General features: G+C 34.7%; 1 long non-coding RNA gene and 1 other non-coding gene across 9 annotated transcripts; both read left to right on the top strand.

Annotated features, from left to right (window-relative positions):
- Positions 1–917: 917 nt before the first annotated feature.
- On the top strand, positions 918–20,266 carry LOC133880694 (uncharacterized). Of its 8 annotated transcripts, XR_009902369.1 has the most exons (10): positions 918–1,151; positions 1,228–1,292; positions 1,851–1,906; positions 5,400–6,242; positions 7,093–7,192; positions 7,269–7,333; positions 14,362–14,663; positions 14,738–14,827; positions 19,051–19,216; positions 20,071–20,266. It is a non-coding gene; the product is annotated as an uncharacterized LOC133880694 (long non-coding RNA). The 8 variants fall into 8 exon arrangements; XR_009902367.1 differs by lacking the exons at positions 19,051–19,216; positions 20,071–20,266 and adding an exon at positions 7,893–7,948 and having other exon boundaries at positions 14,738–14,976; XR_009902370.1 differs by lacking the exon at positions 19,051–19,216 and having other exon boundaries at positions 919–1,151.
- Positions 20,267–22,890: 2,624 nt separating this feature from the next.
- On the top strand, positions 22,891–22,962 carry TRNAD-GUC (transfer RNA aspartic acid (anticodon GUC)). The gene has a single exon. It is a non-coding gene; the product is annotated as a tRNA-Asp (tRNA).
- Positions 22,963–24,005: the final 1,043 nt, after the last annotated feature.

Here is a 24,005-nt window from a genome sequence, read left to right on the forward strand (position 1 = left end):
CTTACTCAAAAGACTTCTCAAAAGGTTCTCCCATATATATGAGCAACACTCTAACGAGAGTTGTCACCCATCCTTCCTTTCAAAACTCTTTACTAAATGCCTTTTGAACGACTGTATTAGAATACTTTTACTTTATCACCTAGATATATTATTTTGATTATTGTATTCGATATATTATTGTACCACTTAATGTCTTAATCTGATCAACACTAATTAGACAATTAGTTTAAAGCACGTCATATATATATATAGCAAAACAACATGAAAGGGGGGGACTAAGTCAATGACCTAAGCAACTTGAAGCAAAGTGGGATTTGGTGCACGAATATCTAGGCCACTCCCTACGGGCTATAATTATAAAAGACAAATTGATGATGTAATATCCATGACATTATTTAATATTTAAAGTATAAAATTTGAGTAAATGATTAGTTAAAATAATTTTAGTATTATTAAAAATGTAAAAAGTAATATTTTTAAAGTTTAAATAAAATAGAAAATTAAAATAATAGAAAATAAATTAGAAATTAAAAAAGAAATATAAAAGAAAATAAATTATAAAAGAAATAAATAAATAAATTAATAAAATAATATATATATATATATATATATATTAATGAGTGGGGCGACTTGCGCCCCACATGGAAAAACAAACAAGTGAAAGGCCAAATGGCCCTTCACGTGATACAAAGGCCAAATGGCCTTCATTAATAAAAAATAAAAATAAAAAAGAAAATAATTAAAAAGAAATACAAATATATATATATATATATGGAGCATGGGGCGCAGGTCTGCGCCCCACACTCACTCAAATGGCCACTTGGCCATTTAATAATGAAATGGCCAAATGGCCATCAAATAAGATTATATATATATATATATATATATATATGTATATAAAATTGAAGGGCCAAGTGGCCCTTCACTATAAAGCAAGGGCGCAGTGTGCGCCTTGCTGGGAAAAAAAAGGGGCCATCCGGCCCTTTTCTTTTCTTCTTACCTGAAGAGGCAGTGCCTCTTCTCCTTATTTTTCTCTTATGGATTTTTATAGAAAATCTTTGATCTACGAAGATCCAACGGTCCGATCTTCGATCCGACTTGGGTAACGTGATCTACGAAGTTCGATCTACGTTTTTACAGATCGTCTTGAGGTAAATCGCTAAACTAGCATTTTTGGAGATTTTTATAAATCTTATAAAAATGAGTTTAACTTGGCGTTTTCTCTAGATTTTGGGTAGTTTAGAGTTGCTAGGAGCTTCCCGAGCATTTGGTCTTTGCTTGGCGAATTTTTGGTAAGTTTTCTATAGACATTAGTTTTCGGGTATTTTGTTAAAATGCTATTTATTATGATTAACCCTTAATAAAAGCTATTGAGTTAATAATATCGTGTTTGAGGTAGTGTTTATAAATTATGATTTAAAGTTTAGAGACTCTAATTTGTTAGGTTAAACTAATTTGGGGTTTTTAAGTGATTAAAAATCTAGATGATTAAATTGTGTTAATATATTAGTAATTGAGGTAAAAATATTTATGAAATAATATTAGAGTTAATGATATCGAGAAAATGTTTGTGAAAAATAATCTAGAGATTAGTGAATATAATTTTAGGGTTAATATTATTATAAAATTGTTAGTGTAAATAATTAAATAAATGATTTTAATATCTAACCCTTAGTAAATACTTTGGGTTAGTATTGTTTGAGTTTTAGTTAGTGTTTAGGAATTATGGGTAGGCGTTTGGAACCTTAAAATATTATAGTTTTTCCAACGGTTTAGCCTTGAGCGATTCAAGTGCTAATTAGGGTGTTAATTACTTAATGTGCTAAATAGTGCAATGTGTTATTTCACAGTGATACATTGCAAGGTGATGTCTAGGAGACCTAGTGCTTAATATCCGCGCAGCCAGGTGATATTTTACTCATTGATGTAATATCCAGGACATTATTTAATATTTAGAGTATAAAATTTGAGTAAATGATTAGTTAAAATAATTTTAGTATTATTAAAAATGTAAAAATTAATATTTTTAAAGTTTAAATAAAATAAAAAATTGAAATAATAGAAAATAAATTAGAAATTAAAAAAGAAATATAAAAGATAATAAATTATAAAAGAAATAAATAAATAAATTAATAAAATAATATATATATATATATTAATGAGTGGGGCGACGCCCTTCACGTGATACAAAGGCCAAATGGCCTTTCATTAATAAAATAATAAAAAAAAAGAGAAAATAATGAAATAGAAATACAAATATATATATAGAGCATGGGGCGCAGGTCTGCGCCCCACACTCACTCAAATGGCCACTTGGCCATTTAATAAAGAAATGGCCAAATGGCCATCAAATAAGATTTTATATATATATATATGTATATAAAATTGAAGGGCCAAGTGGCCCTTCACTACAAAGCAAGGGCGCAGTGTGCGCCTTGCTGGAAAAAAAAAGGGTCGAACGTCCACATCGCCTGGGAATGAGGATGTGCTTATATGTATAAATGCATCCTTTATGACACAACGCGTCTGGAGCCCAAATGGTAGGGTGTAAGGAACAAAGCCTTGAGGTTGAGGGTTCGAGTAGTCCCAAGATACCAAAGAGGACAATATTGTGGGTGGGTCACCATGGCTGCGACGTGCTCTGATATCACAACAACGCGTTTTAAAGCCGTGATGGCCATGAACCGATCAGAACTCCGCAGTTAAGCGTGCTGCTGCGAGAGCAATCCCAGGATGGGTGACCTCCTGGGAAGTTCTGTTTGGGGAGCCAAAAGCGGACAATATTATGTCATTGGGGGTGAGTCGTTACACAGACGAACGAAATAGACGAGCTCTACATAAGAGCAGACCTTTACGATGAAGCAGAGAAATGGAAATGGAAACGATGTGGATAGTGATGGTTACATTGGAAGTCATAGTTACGACAAGATAGTATAAAGTATGCTTTATTTTCTTTGTTAAGGGAAAACTTTATAGCTTTCGAATTTCGGGGACGAAATTCTGTTAAGGGGGAAAGAATGTAGCGCCCCAGATTTTAAGATATAAATTATAATGGTTTAAATTAATATTATAAGGCAAAATAATAATTATGATTATTTATGTAAATAAATGTGTATTTTTGTTTTTTAGAAACGTTTATAGTTACAATTTGATAAAAACTCAAATTATACCTTAACCTTTGGAATAACGGAAACAGGGTCAAACGAACTCCATTTTGGTCGATTCAAAAACTGAGACACTTGTCTTGAAGTCCTTTAGCTACCCTCCAAATTTCATAATTTTTGGACTTTATTTGGTACCCGAAAACATCCGTGAAAAATTACACCTCTGAATTGGACGAAAATTCAGATATTTATAAATTTTGTAAGCCCATTTCTTCTCTATAAGAATTCAGCCCAGCCCATTTGTTATTTTTGCTCACAAACCCAATCCACATGACAACCCAGCTTCTAATAATCACAAGAAAACCGATCAGCAACTAAGTTAGATTCTTTAGTTAAAGCAAGCATTAATAGTTATGGTGTTCATGATTATATTCATTAAAAACATGTAAAGGTTGAGGTGTTCAGCACTTTGCACTAAACAAGGTTAAAAGACTAACATGCAGCAGACAAGGAGTGGGTATGGGTCCCAGCAGAACCTCCTTCCACTCACGTATCCAGCTCCTCCAACACACCAACTTGCTGCCCAGGCAGCATTCCTAACCCTTAGATTAGATCAAAAGCAAGCCATCCAAGCCATCCAATTCACTATAAAAGAAGGAGCATTTCCCTTGGATTCACGCACAGATTTTCCTCTTCTTCATTCTCGGTTCCTCTTTTCTTTTCCAGCAGGAACTCCGTTCCTCTCTTGATCTCTGTAGTTTTTATGCAGCAGCCTTTCTTTTCTTTCAAGGCATTCTCTTTTTTTTCTCTCAACAAAACTTCCACCTCTCCCTCCTTCCTTCTTCTTTCTTCTCTGTTCTCCTTCTCTCCCGTTCCCCTTTTACTCTCTCTTACCGAGAGAGAGACGAGGAGACTGAACGAGAGAGTATGAGACCATGAGATGGAAAGAAGAAAACGGAGTAGAGAGAAAACTGGACAGCAACGTTCATCTCCATTTCTCTTCCCTGTTTTCTGCAGAAAACCGCCAAGCGCCCCTCCCTTCACTTCTTTCTCTGTTGCAGAAAAAGAGCTGAAACCCTCTTGATTCTCTCCTCCAAACCAGCAGTGAATTCAACCGAACCAAACCCCACCTCCTGCCAACCCACATCACCCGAACCTAAACAGAACAGGAAAACCTCTCCTTTCCCTGGGTTGTGTGTGTGAGTTCGGCCTACCTGTCTTGAGTGTGCGTGTGTGTGTGCTCGGCTGGTGTGCTAATAAAAGAACAAAGAAAGAAGGAGAAAGAAACAGAGAAGAAGATAAGATAAGAAAGAAAAGAAACTATACAAGGAGAGTAAAGCTTGATCCCGATGTTAATGGAAAGTCCAAGTAAGGGACCCTCTACCCCTTCTCAAATTGTTGTGTTACTTTAATTATTCCTTTATTTGCATAATTGCGATTTGATTATTCTTGATTCGGTATTTCAAATTATTTTGTTTACATGAAGGATTTGTCTTAAATTGGTTTTGATGTGAAAGTTATTGAGTAAAAAAAATGATATTTTGGAATTTGTGATTTTGAGAAAAACCTCGGTTCTAAAGGACTTTGCAATTTTTGAGAATTTATTATTTTAACCGAGATGTGAAGTCACCTCTTTAGAAGTGACGATAAAAGAAGAAAAAAAAAATTTGTGAAACCCTCCAACACGTTGCTCCTGGATATACAAGAAAAGAATGAGAAAGTTTTTTGAGAAAACTTTATGAGATATATATAAAGGAGAAATTTTTGAGAAAATGGCACGTGTGTGGAGGAGATTATTATTTTGGGCCCCATATATATTCGCAGAGATTCGCAGAGATTAAGCTCGGTACCGTAGCTTGAGATGGAAGCGCACCCGCTGATGAACTTAGTGAAAGCGGTAATCCGTCTCTATGTCATGCTAAGTGCACTTTAATTAATTAGCTGACGGAGGCAGGGCCTGTGGCCACAGGTAAACTGCATTACCTGCCCGAGGTCACAGCAATGACCGCGCAACCCTATTTACACAGGGCGTAATAGTGTACATGGGCATATTATGAGTAATGATTAATTTCAAACATATATTATATCTTGTGTATAAAAAGTGGGTTTTACCCTGGTTATTGAGAGTTGAAATTCAAATTGATAAGTGATATTTATACTTTGAACCGCATTGGATAATTAAACTGTTTTTGGAGATTTTTTTAAAGAAAAGAATTTAACTCAACTGTTTTATGGTTGAGGATTTTCTTATTGAGCATATTTTTTTGCTCACCCCTTATTTGTTTTTGTTTTCAGGTTATGAACAGAGAGACTTAGGCGGCCGGGATGGGATCTAGGATTTGCATTAGATCATTGCATCTCAATTACCTTAATAAGTGCACTTGCACAACAAATTTAGCTTTTCTTTAAATTCTCAGTTATTGAAACTTTCATAATTAAATTTTCGAAATAACCGTTTCCGCATTTATTAAAGCTCTGAGTTTTAAAATCTTTATTATTTATCGTTATTAAATTCAGCATATTAGCTAGGTTGTTGGCAGACCTTACGAATCTTTGCAGTTTTTAAAAATAAAAAGACGAACCTAACCCTTAGCGGTTTGGGGGCGTTACAGTTTTGGTATCAGAGCAAGATACCGAGAAAAAGAGAAAAAGAATGGAGATTTTAAAATCTCCATTCTTTTTCTCGCAATGGAACTTCTACGTATGGGTCTAACTGCATAGTATGTTTTAAAGGTTTTCTGATAGTCGGTGTAGACTATATCAGCTATGGGGGTTTTCAAACAAAATTCTATAAATTGGTAGCTGTTATAGTGTACACGAGACTAAAAAGAAAAGTTTGTTCATTTGGAAAAACTCAGTTAGTTTAATATCACTGAGGTCTCGGTATTATGTACTGAGGCGGTGAACTAATACTTTCGGTTAGTATTGTTTGAGTTTTAGTTAGTGTTTAGGATTTATGGGTAGGCGTTTGGAACCCTTAAAATATTATAGTTTTTCCAACGGTTTAGCCTTGAGCGATTCAAGTGCTAATTAGGGTGTTAATTACTTAATGTGCTAAATAGTGCAATGTGTTATTTCACAGTGATACATTGCAAGGTGATGTCTAGGAGACCTAGTGCTTAATATCCGCGCAGCCAGGTGATATTTTACTCACTGAAAAATTATTATTGTTATTTTATTAAAATAGAAAAATATATGTGTTTTATAAATTTGAACCAACTGTATGTTAATTATCTGTTTTGGTTGATTTGAGTAGTTTCAACTATGTTCAAATAATATTAATGATGTTATGATACGATGTATAGATGAAATGTGTGATGTAATATCCAGGACATTATTTAATATTTAGAGTATAAAATTTGAGTAAATGATTAGTTAAAATAATTTTAGTATTATTAAAAATGTAAAAAGTAATATTTTTAAACTTTAAATAAAATAGAAAATTGAAATAATAGAAAATAAATTAGAAATTAAAAAAGAAATATAAAAGAAAATAAATTATAAAAGAAATAAATTAATTAATTAATAAAATAATATATATATATATATATATATATATTAATGAGTGGGGCGACTTGCGCCCCACATGGAAAAACAAACAAGTGAAATGCCAAATGGCCCTTCACGTGATACAAAGGCCAAATGGCCTTTCATTAATAAAAATAAAAATAAGAAGAGAAAATAATGAAATACAAATACAAATATATATATATATATATATATATATATATATATGGAGCGACCTGCGCCCCACACTCACTCAAATGGCCACTTGGCCATTTAATAAAGAAATGGTCAAATGGCCATCAAATAAGATTATATATATATGTATATAAAATTGAAGGGCCAAGTGGCCCTTCACTATAAAGCAAGGGCGCAGTGTGCGCCTTGCTGGGAAAAAAAAAGGGGCCATCCGGCCCTTTTCTTTTCTTCTTACCTGAGGAGGCAGTGCCTCTTCTCCTTATTTTTCTCTTATGGATTTTTATAGAAAATCCTTGATCTACGAAGATCCAATGGTCCGATCTTCGATCCGACTTGGGTAACGTGATTTACGAAGCTCGATCTACGTTTTTACCGATCGTCTTGAGGTAAATCGCTAAACTAGCATTTTTGGAGATTTTTATAAATCTTATAGAAATGAGTTTAACTTGGCGTTTTCTCTAGATTTTGGGTAGTTTGGAGTTGCTAGGAGCTTCCCGAGCATTTGGTCTTTGCTTGGCGAATTTTTGGTAAGTTTTCTATAGACATTAGTTTTCGGGTATTTTGTTAAAATGCTATTTATTATGATTAACCCTTAATAAAAGCTATTGAGTTAATAATATCGTGTTTGAGGTAGTGTTTATAAATTATGATTTAAAGTTTAGAGACTCTAATTTGTTAGGTTAAACTAATTTGGGGTTTTTAAGTGATTAAAAATCTAGATGATTAAATTGTGTTAATATATTAGTAATTGAGGTAAAAATATTTATGAAATAATATTAGAGTTAATGATATCGAGAAAATGTTTGTGAAAAATAATCTAGAGATTAGTGAATATAATTTTAGGGTTAATATTATTATAAAATTGTTAGTGTAAATAATTAAATAAGTGATTTTAATATCTAACCCTTAGTAAATACTTTGGGTTAGTATTGTTTGAGTTTTAGTTAGTGTTTAGGATTTATGGGTAGGCGTTTGGAACCCTTAAAATATTATAGTTTTTCCAACGGTTTAGCCTTGAGCGATTCAAGTGCTAATTAGGGTGTTAATTACTTAATGTGCTAAATAGTGCAATGTGTTATTTCACAGTGATACATTGCAAGGTGATGTCTAGGAGACCTAGTGCTTAATATCCGCGCAGTCAGGTGATATTTTACTCATTGATGTAATATCCAGGACATTATTTAATATTTAGAGTATAAAATTTGAGTAAATGATTAGTTAAAATAATTTTAGTATTATTAAAAATGTAAAAAGTAATATTTTTAAAGTTTAAATAAAATAGAAAATTGAAATAATAGAAAATAAATTAGAAATTAAAAAAGAAATATAAAAGAAAATAAATCATAAAAGAAATAAATTTATTAATTAATAAAATAATATATATATATATATATATATATTAATGAGTGGGGCGACTTGCGCCCCACATGGAAAAACAAACAAGTACATCTCGAGGAGTTATGATGCCTTGAGCCACGGATGCAGCTACTGTATCACTCAGCATCACAGAGTCATTGGTCATAAGACGACCTTTTTGCGATAAGAATAATGGACGCCAAATTTCTGGTTGTACTACAGGTGCAGCATTCAGATCAAGATTATTTTGGGAAGAGGAAGAAGCCATTTTTGGAAAACTCAGGAAATGAAAATATTCCTCAAAGGACCTGAAGGAGAAAAGAAAGAAATGAAGCGGTTATTTGAAAGATCTGAAAGGAAGAAAAGAGAACTTAATCAGTGAACGAGACGCAGTCTAATCGACGTCATTCTGAGCGCAGCTGCCACTACCACTAGCACTCGAATTACGAGACTTCTTCTTTTTCAATTTTCACCCTTTTCACCTTCTCTAATTCCGAATTCACCCAAAGACTTTTCCGGATTCATCGCCGCACTTTCCGCAACTAGCAGTCGTAGAGGGGCATCCCGAGAATGAGCTGGATGAGCATTCCGAGAAAAAGAATGGAGATTTTATGATCCACTGTCGGTACCACTTGCACCGACCCTTCTCAAATCTCCTCCATAAATTCACTCATCTTCTCCCTTGAAAAAAACACACCTTTGAGCTCTCAACCCTTCACACTTTGAAAGCCAAAAATTTTCTTCTGGTCTAAGCTTATCATCGCTTCCTGAGAAGGAAGATGTAGTTTCATAACCAATTTCAAAGTCTAAAGTTGAAAAAATGAGCATCACAACCAGATTCACAAACAACGAAGCAAGATTATTTTTGATCATATCATCCAGAAGCAAGATTATCCTTGATCACGCTTCTGAGATGAAGTATCTTTCTCTTCCTTCGCATCACCATAAACTTTTCTGGCATCTACTCTCAATCCGGTGATGGCGATCTATGACAAAAGAGAGAGAGCACTACGATATGAGTACCGCACTCATATCCTTTCCAGATTGCTTGCCTTGCCTCCCTCCTTCCTGGATTCCATGCTTCTATTTGGCAAGCTTTCCACCAAGATTATCAGAAAACATCCTTACAAAGAGAAATTGTTGTGCAAGAAATTTCCTATAATGAGAAATAAATATTTTTCTTTTCTGCAACCTACCCATTAGTTTGATCTATTATACTTCTTGTTAATGAGCATAAAATTCTATATTTGATAATTAATCATACGGTTGTATACTTGTTTATGTTTCTTGTTTATAAATTCGATACTTTACGTAAAAACTGTATTACTAGACTTATGTTTTAAAAATCTAAATTTTACCTTAATAGAAATTTTATACGAAGCATAGCCTACAAATTTCGAGGACGAAATTCTGTTAAGGGGGGAAGAATGTAACACCCCAGTTTTTAAAACATATTTTTAAAATTTAAGAATAAAAATGATTATTTATGTGAATAAATAATCGTTCGATTTATAAATTGTTTTATAAATATTTTCAATTGATTTTAATGAACTATGTTTTAGTAAAACTGATAATTATTTTATCACCAAAGAATTTCTGAGTTAATAAAATAGACAGATAATTAATCATTAGATTAATTATCCTTATTTCATAATTGTGCAAATATTATTTTGACAATTTATTATTTAATGTAATAATAATAAGTGTATTATTGTTCATAATAAAATATCTTTATTTATGAAATAATCTAGACTCAAAACGAATTTAAATTACACTCTAGTGAATTATTATTTGATAAAAGACCTTTTGTAAAATACTGACAAATGATTTTAATCTGCTGTGATTTGATGCAATCAGCACCTTCAGTTTTAAAAATTAGCTTATTCTTCACTGCATTTTAATTAAACCGCACCATCTAAATTCCTCCACCAATAACAGATTTTTATATCGGTTATTCCCTCCACTCAGCATAAAATACAATCTCCAACCATTCGGCCAGCATGCACCATCAATTGCTTTACACATTATTCTTTCCATGAATCACGCATGATTTGCTGCCCATACTGAACCCTCCACTCTGATTTTATTAAACTCTCCAACCTACCGCACCAACTCAACCCACTCAGCATCTTCTTTCTTCTTTTTCTTTCTTTATTCTTCTATTCTCCCATCGACAGACGCATGTTTATTTGTTTTAATCCAAAAGAAGTTTTGGCCAGCTTGTAGTCAATTGGATTGAATTGTATATTGAATTGTGCGTCTAGTACATTGCAAACTTATGTATTTATAGAAGATTAATATTTGTAAAGAAAGAATTCCACCACTAGACAGCATCATTCCTCATCTCCAAGCACCTTTCGGCCAGCAGCAATGCGGACAGCTCATTCTAACATTCAACCATATAGTAATCATCATTTCCACTAACATTTCTCCCCTCAAATAGAGAAGGAGAGACCGAGTGAGAAACAGAGAACTGAGATCAGTTGTGAGTTGAGAGTTGTGAGTTAAGGGTTGAACTCGAGAGATGGGTTGAGAGATGAGAGAAAACAGAGGGCAAGAGATAGAGAGCTGAGTTAATTACCCGCGAACCAACCAACCCGGCCCCAAACAGTGGCCCGAACCCGGAGACCCGACCCGGCGGCGACCCGTCTCCGGCAGACTTTTCCGGCGATTTTCTGTGACCGAACTCCCTGTTTTCACTGGATTTTCTAGTGAAAATTCTTAATATAATAAACCAATTTAGGACAAATCCTTTATATAAACAAAATAATTTGAAATACTGAATCAAAAATAATCAAATCGCAATTATGCAAATAAATGAATAATTAAAGTAACACAACAATTTGAGAAGGGGTAGAGGATTCCCTTACTTGGACTTCCCATTAGCATCGGGATCGAGCTTTACTCTCTTTGTATAGTTTCTTGGTTTATTATATTAAGAATTTTCACTAGAAAATCCAGTGAAAACAGGGAGTTCGGTCACAGAAATTCGCCGGAAATTCGCCGGAAAAGTATGCCGGAGGCGGGTCGCCGCCGGGTCGGGTCTCCGGGTTCGGGCCACTGTTTGGGGCCGGGTTGGTTGGTTCGCAGGTATGGGCTTACGGGGTTCGGGTTATGGGCTCGGGTCTTTCGGGCTTAAGAAATTCTGGGCTACGGTCTTGGGCTGGGCTGGAGATAGGTTCGTGGTTCCGGGTTTGCACCGTTCTGGGTCTGGGTCACGGCTTCATGCACGTACGGTCTGGGTTTGGTCACTGGGTTCGTGCTTGCTGGGGTCGGGGTCACGCCGGAGGGCCGGCTGGGTCGCGGTTCTGGTATCCCCTCCTCACGGGTTTCGCTGGAGGATACTGCCGGAAACACACTGGGACTCGCCGGATTCACACCGGAACTCGCCGGAAAAACCATCGCTGGCAGAACCGGGTTCTCCTCAGTTTGCCGGCAGTCCTCTACCGTCAAAAACCATCGGAGAACAGCCCCCAATCGCCGGAGATCGCGCCGGACTTCACTGGGTTCGGGTCACTGCCACAGGTTCTGGGTTCACTGGCTTCGGGTCGGCTGGGTTCGAGTCCACGGGTTCCAGCTGGTTCAGTGGGTCACGATCTCCCTCTACAATCGGCTTCTTCCCTTCTTGGGTTTACTGTCTCTCACCCCCAACTCAGCTCTCTATCTCTTCCCCTCTGTTTTCTCTCATCTCTCAACTCATCTCTCGAGTTCAACCCTTAACTCACAACTCTCAACTCACAACTGATCTCAGTTCTCTGTTTCTCACTCGCTCTCTCCTTCTCTATTTGAGGGGAGAAATGTTAGTGGAAATGATGATTACTATATGGTTGAATGTTAGAATGAGCTGTCCGCATTGCTGCTGGCCGAAAGGTGCTTGGAGATGAGGAATGATGCTGTCTAGTGGTGGAATTCTTTCTTTACAAATATTAATCTTCTATAAATACATAAGTTTGCAATGTACTAGACGCACAATTCAATATACAATTCAATCCAATTGACTACAAGCTGGCCAAAACTTCTTTTGGATTAAAACAAATAAACATGCGTCTGTCGATGGGAGAATAGAAGAATAAAGAAAGAAAAAGAAGAAAGAAGATGCTGAGTGGGTTGAGTTGGTGCGGTAAGTTGGAGAGTTTAATAAAATCAGAGTGGAGGGTTCAGTATGGGCAGCAAATCATGCGTGATTCATGGAAAGAATAATGTGTAAAGCAATTGATGGTGCATGCTGGCCGAATGGTTGGAGATTGTATTTTATGCTGAGTGGAGGGAATAACCGATATAAAAATCTGTTATTGGTGGAGGAATTTAGATGGTGCGGTTTAATTAAAATGCAGTGGAGAATAAGCTAATTTTTAAAACTGAAGGTGCTGATTGCATCAAATCACAGCAGATTAAAATCATTTGTCAGTATTTTACAAAAGGTCTTTTATCAAATAATAATTCACTAGAGTGTAATTTAAATTCATTTTGAGTCTAGATTATTTCATAAATAAAGATATTTTATTATGAACAATAATACACTTATTATTATTACATTAAATAATAAATTGTCAAAATAATATTTGCACAATTATGAAATAAGGATAATTAATCTAATGATTAATTATCTGTCTATTTTATTAACTCAGAAATTCTTTGGTGATAAAATAATTATCAGTTTTACTAAAACATAGTTCATTAAAATCAATTGAAAATATTTATAAAACAATTTATAAATCGAACGATTATTTATTCACATAAATAATCATTTTTATTCTTAAATTTTAAAAATATGTTTTAAAAACTGGGGTGTTACATTCTTCCCCCCTTAACAGAATTTCGTCCTCGAAATTTGTAGGCTATGCTTCGTATAAAATTTCTATTAAGGTAAAATTTAGATTTTTAAAACATAAGTCTAGTAATACAGTTTTTACGTAAAGTATCGAATTTATAAACAAGAAACATAAACAAGTATACAACCGTATGATTAATTATCAAATATAGAATTTTATGCTCATTAACAAGAAGTATAATAGATCAAACTAATGGGTAGGTTGCAGAAAAGAAAAATATTTATTTCTCATTATAGGAAATTTCTTGCACAACAATTTCTCTTTGTGAGGATGTTTTCTGATAATCTTGGTGGAAAGCTTGCCAAATAGAAGCATGGAATCCAGGAAGGAGGGAGGCAAGGCAAGCAATCTGGAAAGGATATGAGTGCGGTACTCATATCGTAGTGCTCTCTCTCTTCTGTCATAGATCGCCATCACCGGATTGAGAGTAGATGCCAGAAAAGTTTATGGTGATGCGAAGGAAGAGAAAGATACTTCATCTCAGAAGCGTGATCAAGGATAATCTTGCTTCTGGATGATATGATCAAAAATAATCTTGCTTCGTTGTTTGTGAATCTGGTTGTGATGCTCATTTTTTCAACTTTAGACTTTGAAATTGGTTATGAAACTACATCTTCCTTCTCAGGAAGCGATGATAAGCTTAGACCAGAAGAAAAATTTTGGCTTTCAAAGTGTGAAGGGTTGAGAGCTCAAAGGTGTGTTTTTTTCAAGGGAGAAGATGAGTGAATTTATAGAGGAGATTTGAGAAGGGTTGGTGCAAGTGGTACCGACAGTGGATCGTAAAATCTCCATTCTTTTTCTCGGAATGCTCATCCAGCTCATTCTCGGGATGCCCCTCTACGACTGCTAGTTGCGGAAAGTGCGGCGATGAATCCGGAAAAGTCTTTGGGTGAATTCGGAATTAGAGAAGGTGAAAAGGGTGAAAATTGAAAAAGAAGAAGTCTCGTAATTCGAGAACTGTCTGCTAGTGGTAGTGGCAGCTGCGCTCAGAATGACGTCGATTAGACTGCGTCTCGTTCACTGATTAAGTTCTCTTTTCTTCCTTTCAGATCTTTCGAATAACCGCTTCATTTCTTTCTTTTCTCCTTCAGGTCCTTTGAGGAATATTTTCATTTCCTGAGTTTTCCAAAAATGGCTTCTTCCTCTTCCCAAAATAATCTTGATCTGAATGCTGCGCCTGTAGTACAACCAGAAATTTGGCGCCCATTATTCTTATCTCAAAAAGGTCGTCTTATGACCAATGACTCTGTGATGCTGAGTGATGCAGTAGCTGCATCCGTGGCTCAAGGCATCATAACTCCTCGAGATGAAAAGTTGTTGGCGGATAGGACTGATGCTCAAGCCATCAATGACTCTTTGGCTTTCAGTATTCAGGGTGCTTCTTCTGTTGCAAATATGGCTCGACGTCTGCAAGTTCGGGGAAATGAAATTCAAGCGCAGAAAGCTCAAATTTCGACTTTGCAGCGAATGTATATGGACTTTAGGCGAAGAAATCGGGTTCTTCAACGAGAAAATAAAGAGCTCAAGAAACTTGTAGACTCATATGCGAATGACCTGGGAAAGAGATATACTGATTTGGAGCAGAACACTAATCGTCTCCGAGATCAACACAAGGATCTCTTGCTTGCGGTCCAAAACCTTAGGGTTTTCCGCCCAAAAACTTAGCCAGGTATTCTATTTGATCTAGCAATTCTTTACTAACAAAAATAAATAACTAACTGCAGTCCTATGAAATACCTGCAGGTATAAGCATACCGAACTCTCCGGGAATGATGCAGAAAAGGTCCGATTTGCAAGTCTATGGTTTTCTTTGAATCACCAGTAGTCTATCTTGTAAGACAGTAATTATTCTCTACGTATTGTTCTTATCTCTAAATTCTCCTAAGGTTGCTATAATCCTTTGAACTGTTATTTCATTTCGACCTATTGCTAAGGTATAACTCTTGTATGATATCATGATCTTCTTTCTTATTCCTGCATAATTACTATCATCCTCAAATTTCATTAGATTAAAACCTTAGTACTACTCCAATTTAATTATGCAGTCAATCAATACTCAGATTTGCTAATTATAAACTTATCCGCCAAGCAAGGATATCAATGAATCATATAATCAAAATTTTATTTAACTTAAGCTCTAGAAAGACCTCAAATATATATAATCTTCTCCAAAGTTCGTCAGATGCATAGGGAAAATAATCTCTCCAAAAATCATTAAATCATTTGATCAACTAATTTCCTCATATATATATATAAATCAATAATTTACGCTTTATACACCTATCTTCAAAGATACCAGATTTGGAATAATAGATACCCATTAGTCATAACATATCTTTCCTTTATATTCTAGGGTTAATCGGATAAACCTCAAATGTGTTCAGCTAGGAATCAGACATTCACTTAATATCTAATTCATTAAATCAGTCATCTAAAAAAAAATCAATGTGTTATCAACATCTAATATTACAATCAATTACCATATTCCTGTAGCCTGATTTAGGAACAACTTCCTTTTGTCTATCACATAGCATTACTCACTTTCCTAAAATTCAACTAGGCATCAATATAAGTGGTATATCATAACCTATTCTTATCTTCAAGTAGACGATAGTCGTTCATTCCTTAGACCTCAAACACGTAGATCACATCAGGAAAATCACACTAAGCATCAAACTATAAATCAAGATATGGTTTACCTCAGTCATCCTCAAATGCAGCTTAGTGGGAGGTAAAAATAAATTCCTCAAGTAAATTCTTAGTCTATAGAATTCTCCAATGTTCAATTAGTTAGCTATCTCCTCTAGTCAATTCAATTGATCTCTTATAGCTCAAAAATTTGTTCCGATTGTACATGTATTACATCATCAGCTAGGGTATAAAGCTTTAAATAAAATCCTGTAAATAACCCTTACCTGAAAAGATTTTGTTTCTCTTATCCTCAAAAGGGTGTACGAAAATTATGTCTCTTACCTTTATCTTCAAATTAGTCCATAGACTTCAATTTATCATTTAGACATTATCTTCATAGGTCAATGGATTCGACCTTAACCTCAATCCAATTCAATTTTACCATTGATCAATCCTCAAATATGATAATTAGAGCATTTCTCAAACTTAAGATCTTCCGAGAGATTCATCTTATCATGTGGATTATCTTATCCTCTAGAAAACTTCAATAATTTCTCAATATATTCTAACTTCACTAAAGTTATCTGATCACAAGAATATAATTGCCCCAAATATCATCAATTTACTCGATCAACTTATTCTCTTATATGTCCTTAAAACACATGAATCAGCATCTATAGATTAAGTGTCCATCTTCAAAAGGATACCAGATTCAAGATCATAGATATCTTTGTTTACATCCTACAGCAAATCAAGAAATCTCTAAACTTCAATATTTTCTCTATGCACATAAAATATCTATGTGATGCTTAATATATTTATTGACTTAATATCCATAAATCTGCCAAGATGTTAAGCATCCGAATTTCTATAATTTATATCTTTAAAAGCATTTCATAAATCATGACTATACCTCAAAATATTGTGGTCATCAATACCTAACCATCCAAAACAAGTTGGTTTATAACCGATGCAATTTGCTATTCCTCGAGAAAGATTGTACAACTTAACACTTAGTTAAACAGGTCTTGAAAACCTATCATACTTTGATACTGATCATAACTTACTCCTTAGTATTGATTCCAACTTAGAGACTTCAACCTTAATAAGATCAATCCTAGGGTTCACAAAGTCAAACTGCTATGATGCAATTCCCTACAGGGGTAGCTACTGCTAGGTCTACATCTAACTACTCAGACATCAAGTTATAGTCTCGTGAAAAAGAGTATGACATAAATGAATGCGTTGTACCAGAGTCAAAGAGCACAATAGCCTGGTGGAATGAAATCAAAAGTGTACCCGTCACTACTTCGTTTGACGCTGCTAAATCACCTGGAGTTAGGGTATATACACGTGCAGGCGTAGTATTCCGTTGTTCCCCTGCAATCCTTAGCGAGGTGTTAAAAAAAATAGGGAATGATTCCCTAGCACTGAATACAAGACAAGAAAGGACGGACTCTGCTAGGCCGGAATGTGATTCCCCATTACCCCACTAAGTCTATCTTAATGATCTAGCTCCTAAAGTCTACAGAACCTTATAACCTTTGCTCTGATACCAAAACTGTAACGCCCCCAAACCGCTAAGGGTTAGGTTCGTCCTTTTATTTAGAAAAACTGCAAAGATTCGTAAGGTTTGCCAAATATCTTAACTAGTATGCTGATTTAAATAAATTAAAAATAATAATGATTTTAAAACTCAGAGCTTTTAATAAATGCGGAAACGGTTATTTCGAAATAAACAATTATGTTTGATTCAATATAATTGAAAATCCAAAGAAAACTAAATTTGTTGTGCAAGTGCACTTATTAAGAAAACATAAATGCAATATTCTAATGCATTCCTAGATCCCATTCCGGCCGCCTAGGTCTCTCTGTTCATAACCTGAAAACAAAAACAAAATAAGGGGTGAGCGAAAAAAAATGCTCAGTAAGGAAATCCTCAACCATAAAACAGTTGAGTTAAATTCTTTTTAAAATCTCAAAACAATTGTCAAAAACTCATTTTTATACACAAGATATAATATATATTTAAAATCAATCATTATTCATAATAAGCCCCTGTACACTCTTACGCCCTGTGTAGATAGGGTTGCGCGGTCGTTGCTGTGACCTCGGGCAAGTAACGCGGTTTACCTGTGGCCACAGGCCCTGCCCACGTCAGCTAATTAATTAAAGTGCACTTAGACTGACATAGAGACGGATTACCGCTTTCACTAAGTTCATCAGCGGGTGCGCTTCCATCTCAAGCATCGGTACCGAGCTTAATCTCTGCGAATCTCTGCGAATATATATGGGGCTCAAAATAATAGTCTCCTCCACACACGTGCCCTTTTCTCAAAAATTTATCCTTTATATATATCTCATAGAGTTTTCTCACAAAACTTTCTCATTCTTTTCTTGTATATCCAGGGGCAACGTGTTGGAGGGTTTCACAAATTTTTCTTCTTTTATTGTCAATTCCAAAAAAGTTGACTTCACATCTCGGTTAAAATAATAAATTCTCAAAAATTGCAAAGTCCTTTAGAACCGAGGTTTTTCTCAAATCACAAATTCCAAAATATCATTTTTACTCAATAACTTTCACATCAAAAACCAATTTAAGACATTTTTAATAAGGAAAAAGAATAACTACGATTATTTATGAAAATAAATGTGTATTTTTGTTTGTAGAAACGTTTATAGTTGCAATTTGATAAAAACTCAAAACAGACCTTAAACTTTGGAATAACGGAAACAGGGTCAAACGAACTCCGTTTTGGTCGATTCAAAAACTGAGACGCTCATCTTGAAGTCCTCTAGCTACCCTCCAAATTTCATAATTTTTGGACTCTATTTGATACCCGAAAACATCCGTGAAAAATTATACCTCTGAATAGGACGAAAATTCAGTTAAGTTATAATTAATGGGCCCATTTCGAATTCAACCCATTCCAATTGCTATCCACAAACCCAACCCACATTTCACATGTTAAATTCACATTATTCATTAATGGGCCATCTTTGAACTTAACTCAACCCATTCCAATTGCTATCTACAAACCCAACCCACCTTTGAGAAAATAGTAATTTCCTTGAGTGAGAAACTAGGCATAGTAGATTGGTCTAACAATGAGAATGGTTAAAAAATAATAATAATAATAATAATGTTAGAATAATATATTAAGGTTTGAGTGCATTATGGTAGGTAAGTTTGAGTGCATTGTGGTAGGTAAGGTTAATTCTCATCCATTTGATCAAAATGTGTCTACTTGATCCTAACCATTCATTGTGCATTGTGGTAGGTAAGTTTGAGTGCATTGTGGTAGGTAAGTTTGAGTGCATTGTGGTAGATAAGTTTGAGTGCATTATGGTAGGTAAGGTTAATTCCCATCCATTGGATCAAAATGTGTCTACTTGATCCTAACCATTCATTCTCTTATAAATAGAACCAAGATGGAAGACACAATACCCATCAAGCTTCACTCACACACACACCTAAGGCCAAGAGAGAAAATTGTGGGATTTGTGTAGTTTTGTGTGGTTTAAGGCTTGAAGTATGTGCAAGGAAGTATTTTGGTAAAAGCTCGATCCCGATGCTAATGGAAAGTCCAAGTAAGGGATCCTCTACCCCTTCTCAAATTGTTATGTTGTATTACTTTAATTATTCCTTTATTTGCATAATTGCGATTTGATTATTCCTAAATCAGTATTTCAAATTATTTTGTTTACATGAAGGATTTGTCTTAAATTGGTTTTTGATGTGAAAATTATTGAGTAAAAATGATATTTTGGAAATAGTGATTTTGAGAAAAACCTCGGTTCTAAAGGACTTTGAAATTTTTGAGAAATTACTATTTTAACCGAGATGTGAAGTCAACTTTTTGGAAGTGACAATAAAAGAAGAAAAATTTTGTGAAACCCTCCAACACGTTGCCCCTGGATATACAAGAAAAGAATGAGAAAGTTTTGTGAGAAAACTTTATGAGATATATATAAAGGAGAAATTTTTGAGAAAAAGGGCACGTGTGTGGAGGAGACTATTATTTTGAGCCCCATATATATTCGCAGAGATTCGCAGAGATTAAGCTCGGTACCGTAGCTCGAGATGGAAGCGCACCCGCTGATGAACTTAGTGAAAGCGGTAATCCGTCTCTATGTCAGTCTAAGTGCACTTTAATTAATTAGCTGACGTGGGCAGGGCCTGTGGCCACAGGTAAACCGCGTTACCTGCCCGAGGTCACAGCAATGACCGCGCAACCCTATCTACACAGGGCGTAAGAGTGTACAGGGGCTTATTATGAGTAATGATTAATTTCAAACATATATTATATCTTGTGTATAAAAAAATGAGTTTTGACAATTGTTTTGGAGATTTTTAAAAGAATTTAACTCAACTGTTTTATGGTTGAGGATTTCCTTACTGAGCATATTTTTGTGCTCACCCCTTATTTTGTTTTTGTTTTCAGGTTATGAACAGAGAGACCTAGGCGGCCGGAATGGGATCTAGGAATGCATTAGAATATTGCATTTATGTTTTCTTAATAAGTGCACTTGCACAACAAATTTAGTTTTCTTTGGATTTTTAATTATTAAATCAAAAATAATTGTTTATTTCGAAATAACCGTTTCCGCATTTATTAAAAGCTCTGAGTTTTAAAATCATTATTATTTTTAATTTATTTAAATCAGCATACTAGTTAAGATATTTGGCAGACCTTACGAATCTTTGCAGTTTTTAAAGATGAAATGACGAACCTAACCCTTAGTGCTTGATGAACCTCTTTTGTTGTAATTTCTTCTATTAAAAATAGATTTCTTCTTTGTTGGATTGCGCTTGGAAATAGGTCTTCATACTAAAACCACCTAAATATCTGCCTCTTATGGTTGCGTTGTTCTTTATTTACCTACAAAATTTAATTACTTGTTTAAACTTGGTTTGGTATGGTTAATTAGTCACTTATAGGTAGTTATTATTATTGTTATTATTATTATTATTATTTATATATTAAAATATTTGATAATTGTTCGTTACTAGTGGGTCTTCGGACAATGTCTGTATGTATGTACGTACTATTTGATGATACCATAAGTAAGTCATAGGACCCCAAGCTTGGGGTCAATTAACATAAAAGCCTACGCACTAGAAATGATAAAAAGCCGATGAGCCTCCTGTGTGCCTACATATCACTACTCCATAATCATAGACTCAATTGGTGGTAGTTAAATAAGGAGTTTAATATAAAAGGGAGCCATCTTCGTATATAAGATGAGAACTTTTTCGATCTACCCTTACAGGTCACCCATTGTCCAATCCAACCATCAAAAAAATATGCTTTTGCTCTCTTGAAACTTAAGATGCAAAATTTCTTGTAATTATAAGCAAGGACTAATAATTATTAAAAATAAAAAATAAAAAAATGGAAACCATCATTCCCACCCAACATATATATATATAATAACCATGAAAGCTGAGGTGCATGTGGAATGTTCTGCTTTCAAAGTTCTCATCCTGCCAAATGCCGTGAATTTGCACTGTTGAAGTAATTATCAATTATGAACCACTTGAGAAAAAAATAAAAAATAAAAAATTAAATAAAATAAAAAAAAAAAAAAAAAAAAAGAAAGAAAAGAAAAGAAGAAGAAAAACGACGACTAATTATGAACAGAAAATTTTGAACCGACTATTCTGCATAATGAATTATTGCCTTCAACCGACCAAATCGGCAAACCCACCAGGCTTCTACTTTCTCCATTAAAAAAAATACGTGTTCTTACTTCTTTTCTTTTCTTTTTTTTTTCTAAGAAGAAAAAAAAAAGGGAAAAAGAAAAGAAAAGAAAAAGGCATGCATTTATATAAATCTTTAATTATGTGGTTACTGGTCCCTTCTGAATCCGCTTCATCAGATGGGTAGAGAATCCAGCAATCTTGTTACGCAGCCGCTTTGAGGGGATGATGGCAACCTCCTCCAATAGTGTGGAAGTCCAAGGTCATCCGAGAGTAGTACCTCTCAATCAACTGGCGCGAGGACTTCTTCACAGTCTTAGTACGTACACGACCCATTTCAGAGACTTAGCAGTTCCAGCAAGGAGACAGTCAATGATTGAAGATACAATCACCTCTTCACTATTTCGGAGGAACAAACAAAAAACAAAACACTTGGTGAAAAACAGAGATAAGCGAAGTTAGAACAGAACCATCCATGATGCTGATTCATAGGGTCAGAACAAACAAATAGTTCAACCACAGTCCATAAAATGATTGGCAAAAGATGCTGTAGTGGAAATAAAAACAAAATGACTATCCAAAACCTATAAGAAATGAAATTAATTCTAGACAGTAGGTTGCCCAACAAACACTCCACAACCAAAAATCTCTGCTTGTTTGCCCGTGACATCTATAAACGATAAGAAAAAATAAATAAAAATCAAGGATCTTAGATCCATCACCAACAACCAGAATCAAGTGAACCTTACAATTGTGTGGCGTAATATAAAACACATTGTCAAGCACTAATACAACACAAGATATAACAAAAATAAAAGATAAACAAATCACTTTCTGCTCCGTTTGGCTACCGAAAAATCATGAGAGAAGACAAAAACAACCAAAACCCTTCAATACCATTAAAGTATTTGAATAATGATTCAATGCCACCTAAATATACAACTTTTCACCACCTTGCATATGTGGCAAGGTGGTCCCCCACTACTTTTTGAGTTTTTTTATTTTTTAAAAATAAATTAAAGTGGGGGACCACCTTGCCACATAGATAAGGTGGTAAAAAGTTGTATATTTAGGTGGTAGTGAATCATTGCTCAAAGTATTTTCCCATGTTTCCTCCCCCAACCAATCCAGGGGTGACACAACAACAAAAACCAAAAGGCACAATAGCTACCCCTGTTTCGTTGCCGAGAAAATGCAAGAGGGCGAAATCCCACATCAAGGATCTAAAACTTGTCAACGTTTTGCGATTTGGGTATGTCCAAAACAACCATAATATCTCCTTCCAGCTAAGTACAACCTTTCAATTTTCGTTTTTTTCTTTTTGGGTAAACAACAAAAGACCGTAACCAAAAGCAAAACATCAAGAACTCAACTTTCTCGAGAAACAAACGCAACGACAGAATTGTAAACGTGAAGGACAACTTACCAGACACCACGAAGAAGCTGAGGAGACTCGGAGAGGGCTGAAAAAATTAAGGTTTACTGAGTTTATATGTTACACATCAGGGTTTGAGAAGGGTGTTCAAGTATCAATGGGAGTCTATAACTAAGTGGGTTTTTCGCCGTTGTAGTATAGTGGTAAGTATTCCCGCTTGTCACGCGGGTGACCCGGGTTCGATCCCCGGCAACGGCGCCAAAAACTTGTTGGTGTGCAAATTTTAATATTTATATTACTCGCAAGTGCACGAATCGTTTTGCAATATAGTGTTATGCAAGTGCGAGGTCGATCCCACAGGGAATTGTGTTGCGAAAATTAATTTCTATTTAAACTAATCCTATTTTAACCTAATTCCAAATTTAGGGGTTTTTTATAAAAGAAAACATAAACAAAAATAATGAAAATAAAGGGGTCTAGGGTTTTGGAATCCGCACTCACCAAATCACAACAACCTAATCTCATGCTCATCACGCATATTTTGAGGTTCTTCACATACAAATCTTAGGTATGCTCTACATTGCTTCAAAAATCATTTAAATCATTCAATGAATCCGTTCATTGCACAAATCACAAAAGATATTAGGATTTAACCAAATCATCAAATGTATCAGTCGAACGAAACACAATGAATATCCAATGTTTTGATAGATGAAAAACCAAGCAATCAATTTAATGAAACTTATTCAACATCATCACTTGTATCCGGAAACCACAAGAGATATCAAAACATCATCTCAAAAAATCGAAGTAGAACAATGAGAAATCAAAACCCATAAACTCAAATAGCATGAACAAGCATGAAACTCAGTTTCTCTTCAATGGTGAGGTTTCATCCTAAACCCTAAACGAAAATATTAGCTACACATGGTAAAATAAAATGCTGAATTTTATTAAAAACATAAAGAAAATAAAAGACTTACAAAAGAGAAAATTGCATGAGAACAAAAGCCAAAGACGTTTTTAATTAAAAAAAAAAAAAAAAAAAAAAAAAAAAATTATGTTGTCAAGTTTGAGTTAAGCCATAGCTGTGGTTTGCATTTCATTGGCTTGCTTAAAGTTTTGAACACATCATGTCTTTGGGAATCTGAATCTTTTGACTTATTTTTGGGCTAGTGAGACTTCACTTGTTTGAGTTGAATTATCATGAGCACATTAGCATGTAATCTGTGGGGAATGAATTTGTGCTTAATTGTGTATTTTGAGAATTGTTGGAAGACCTATTGATAAATAACCTTGGT

This window comes from Alnus glutinosa, chromosome 10 (assembly GCF_958979055.1).
Source record: "Alnus glutinosa chromosome 10, dhAlnGlut1.1, whole genome shotgun sequence".
NCBI classification, from domain to species: Eukaryota; Viridiplantae; Streptophyta; class Magnoliopsida; order Fagales; family Betulaceae; genus Alnus; species Alnus glutinosa.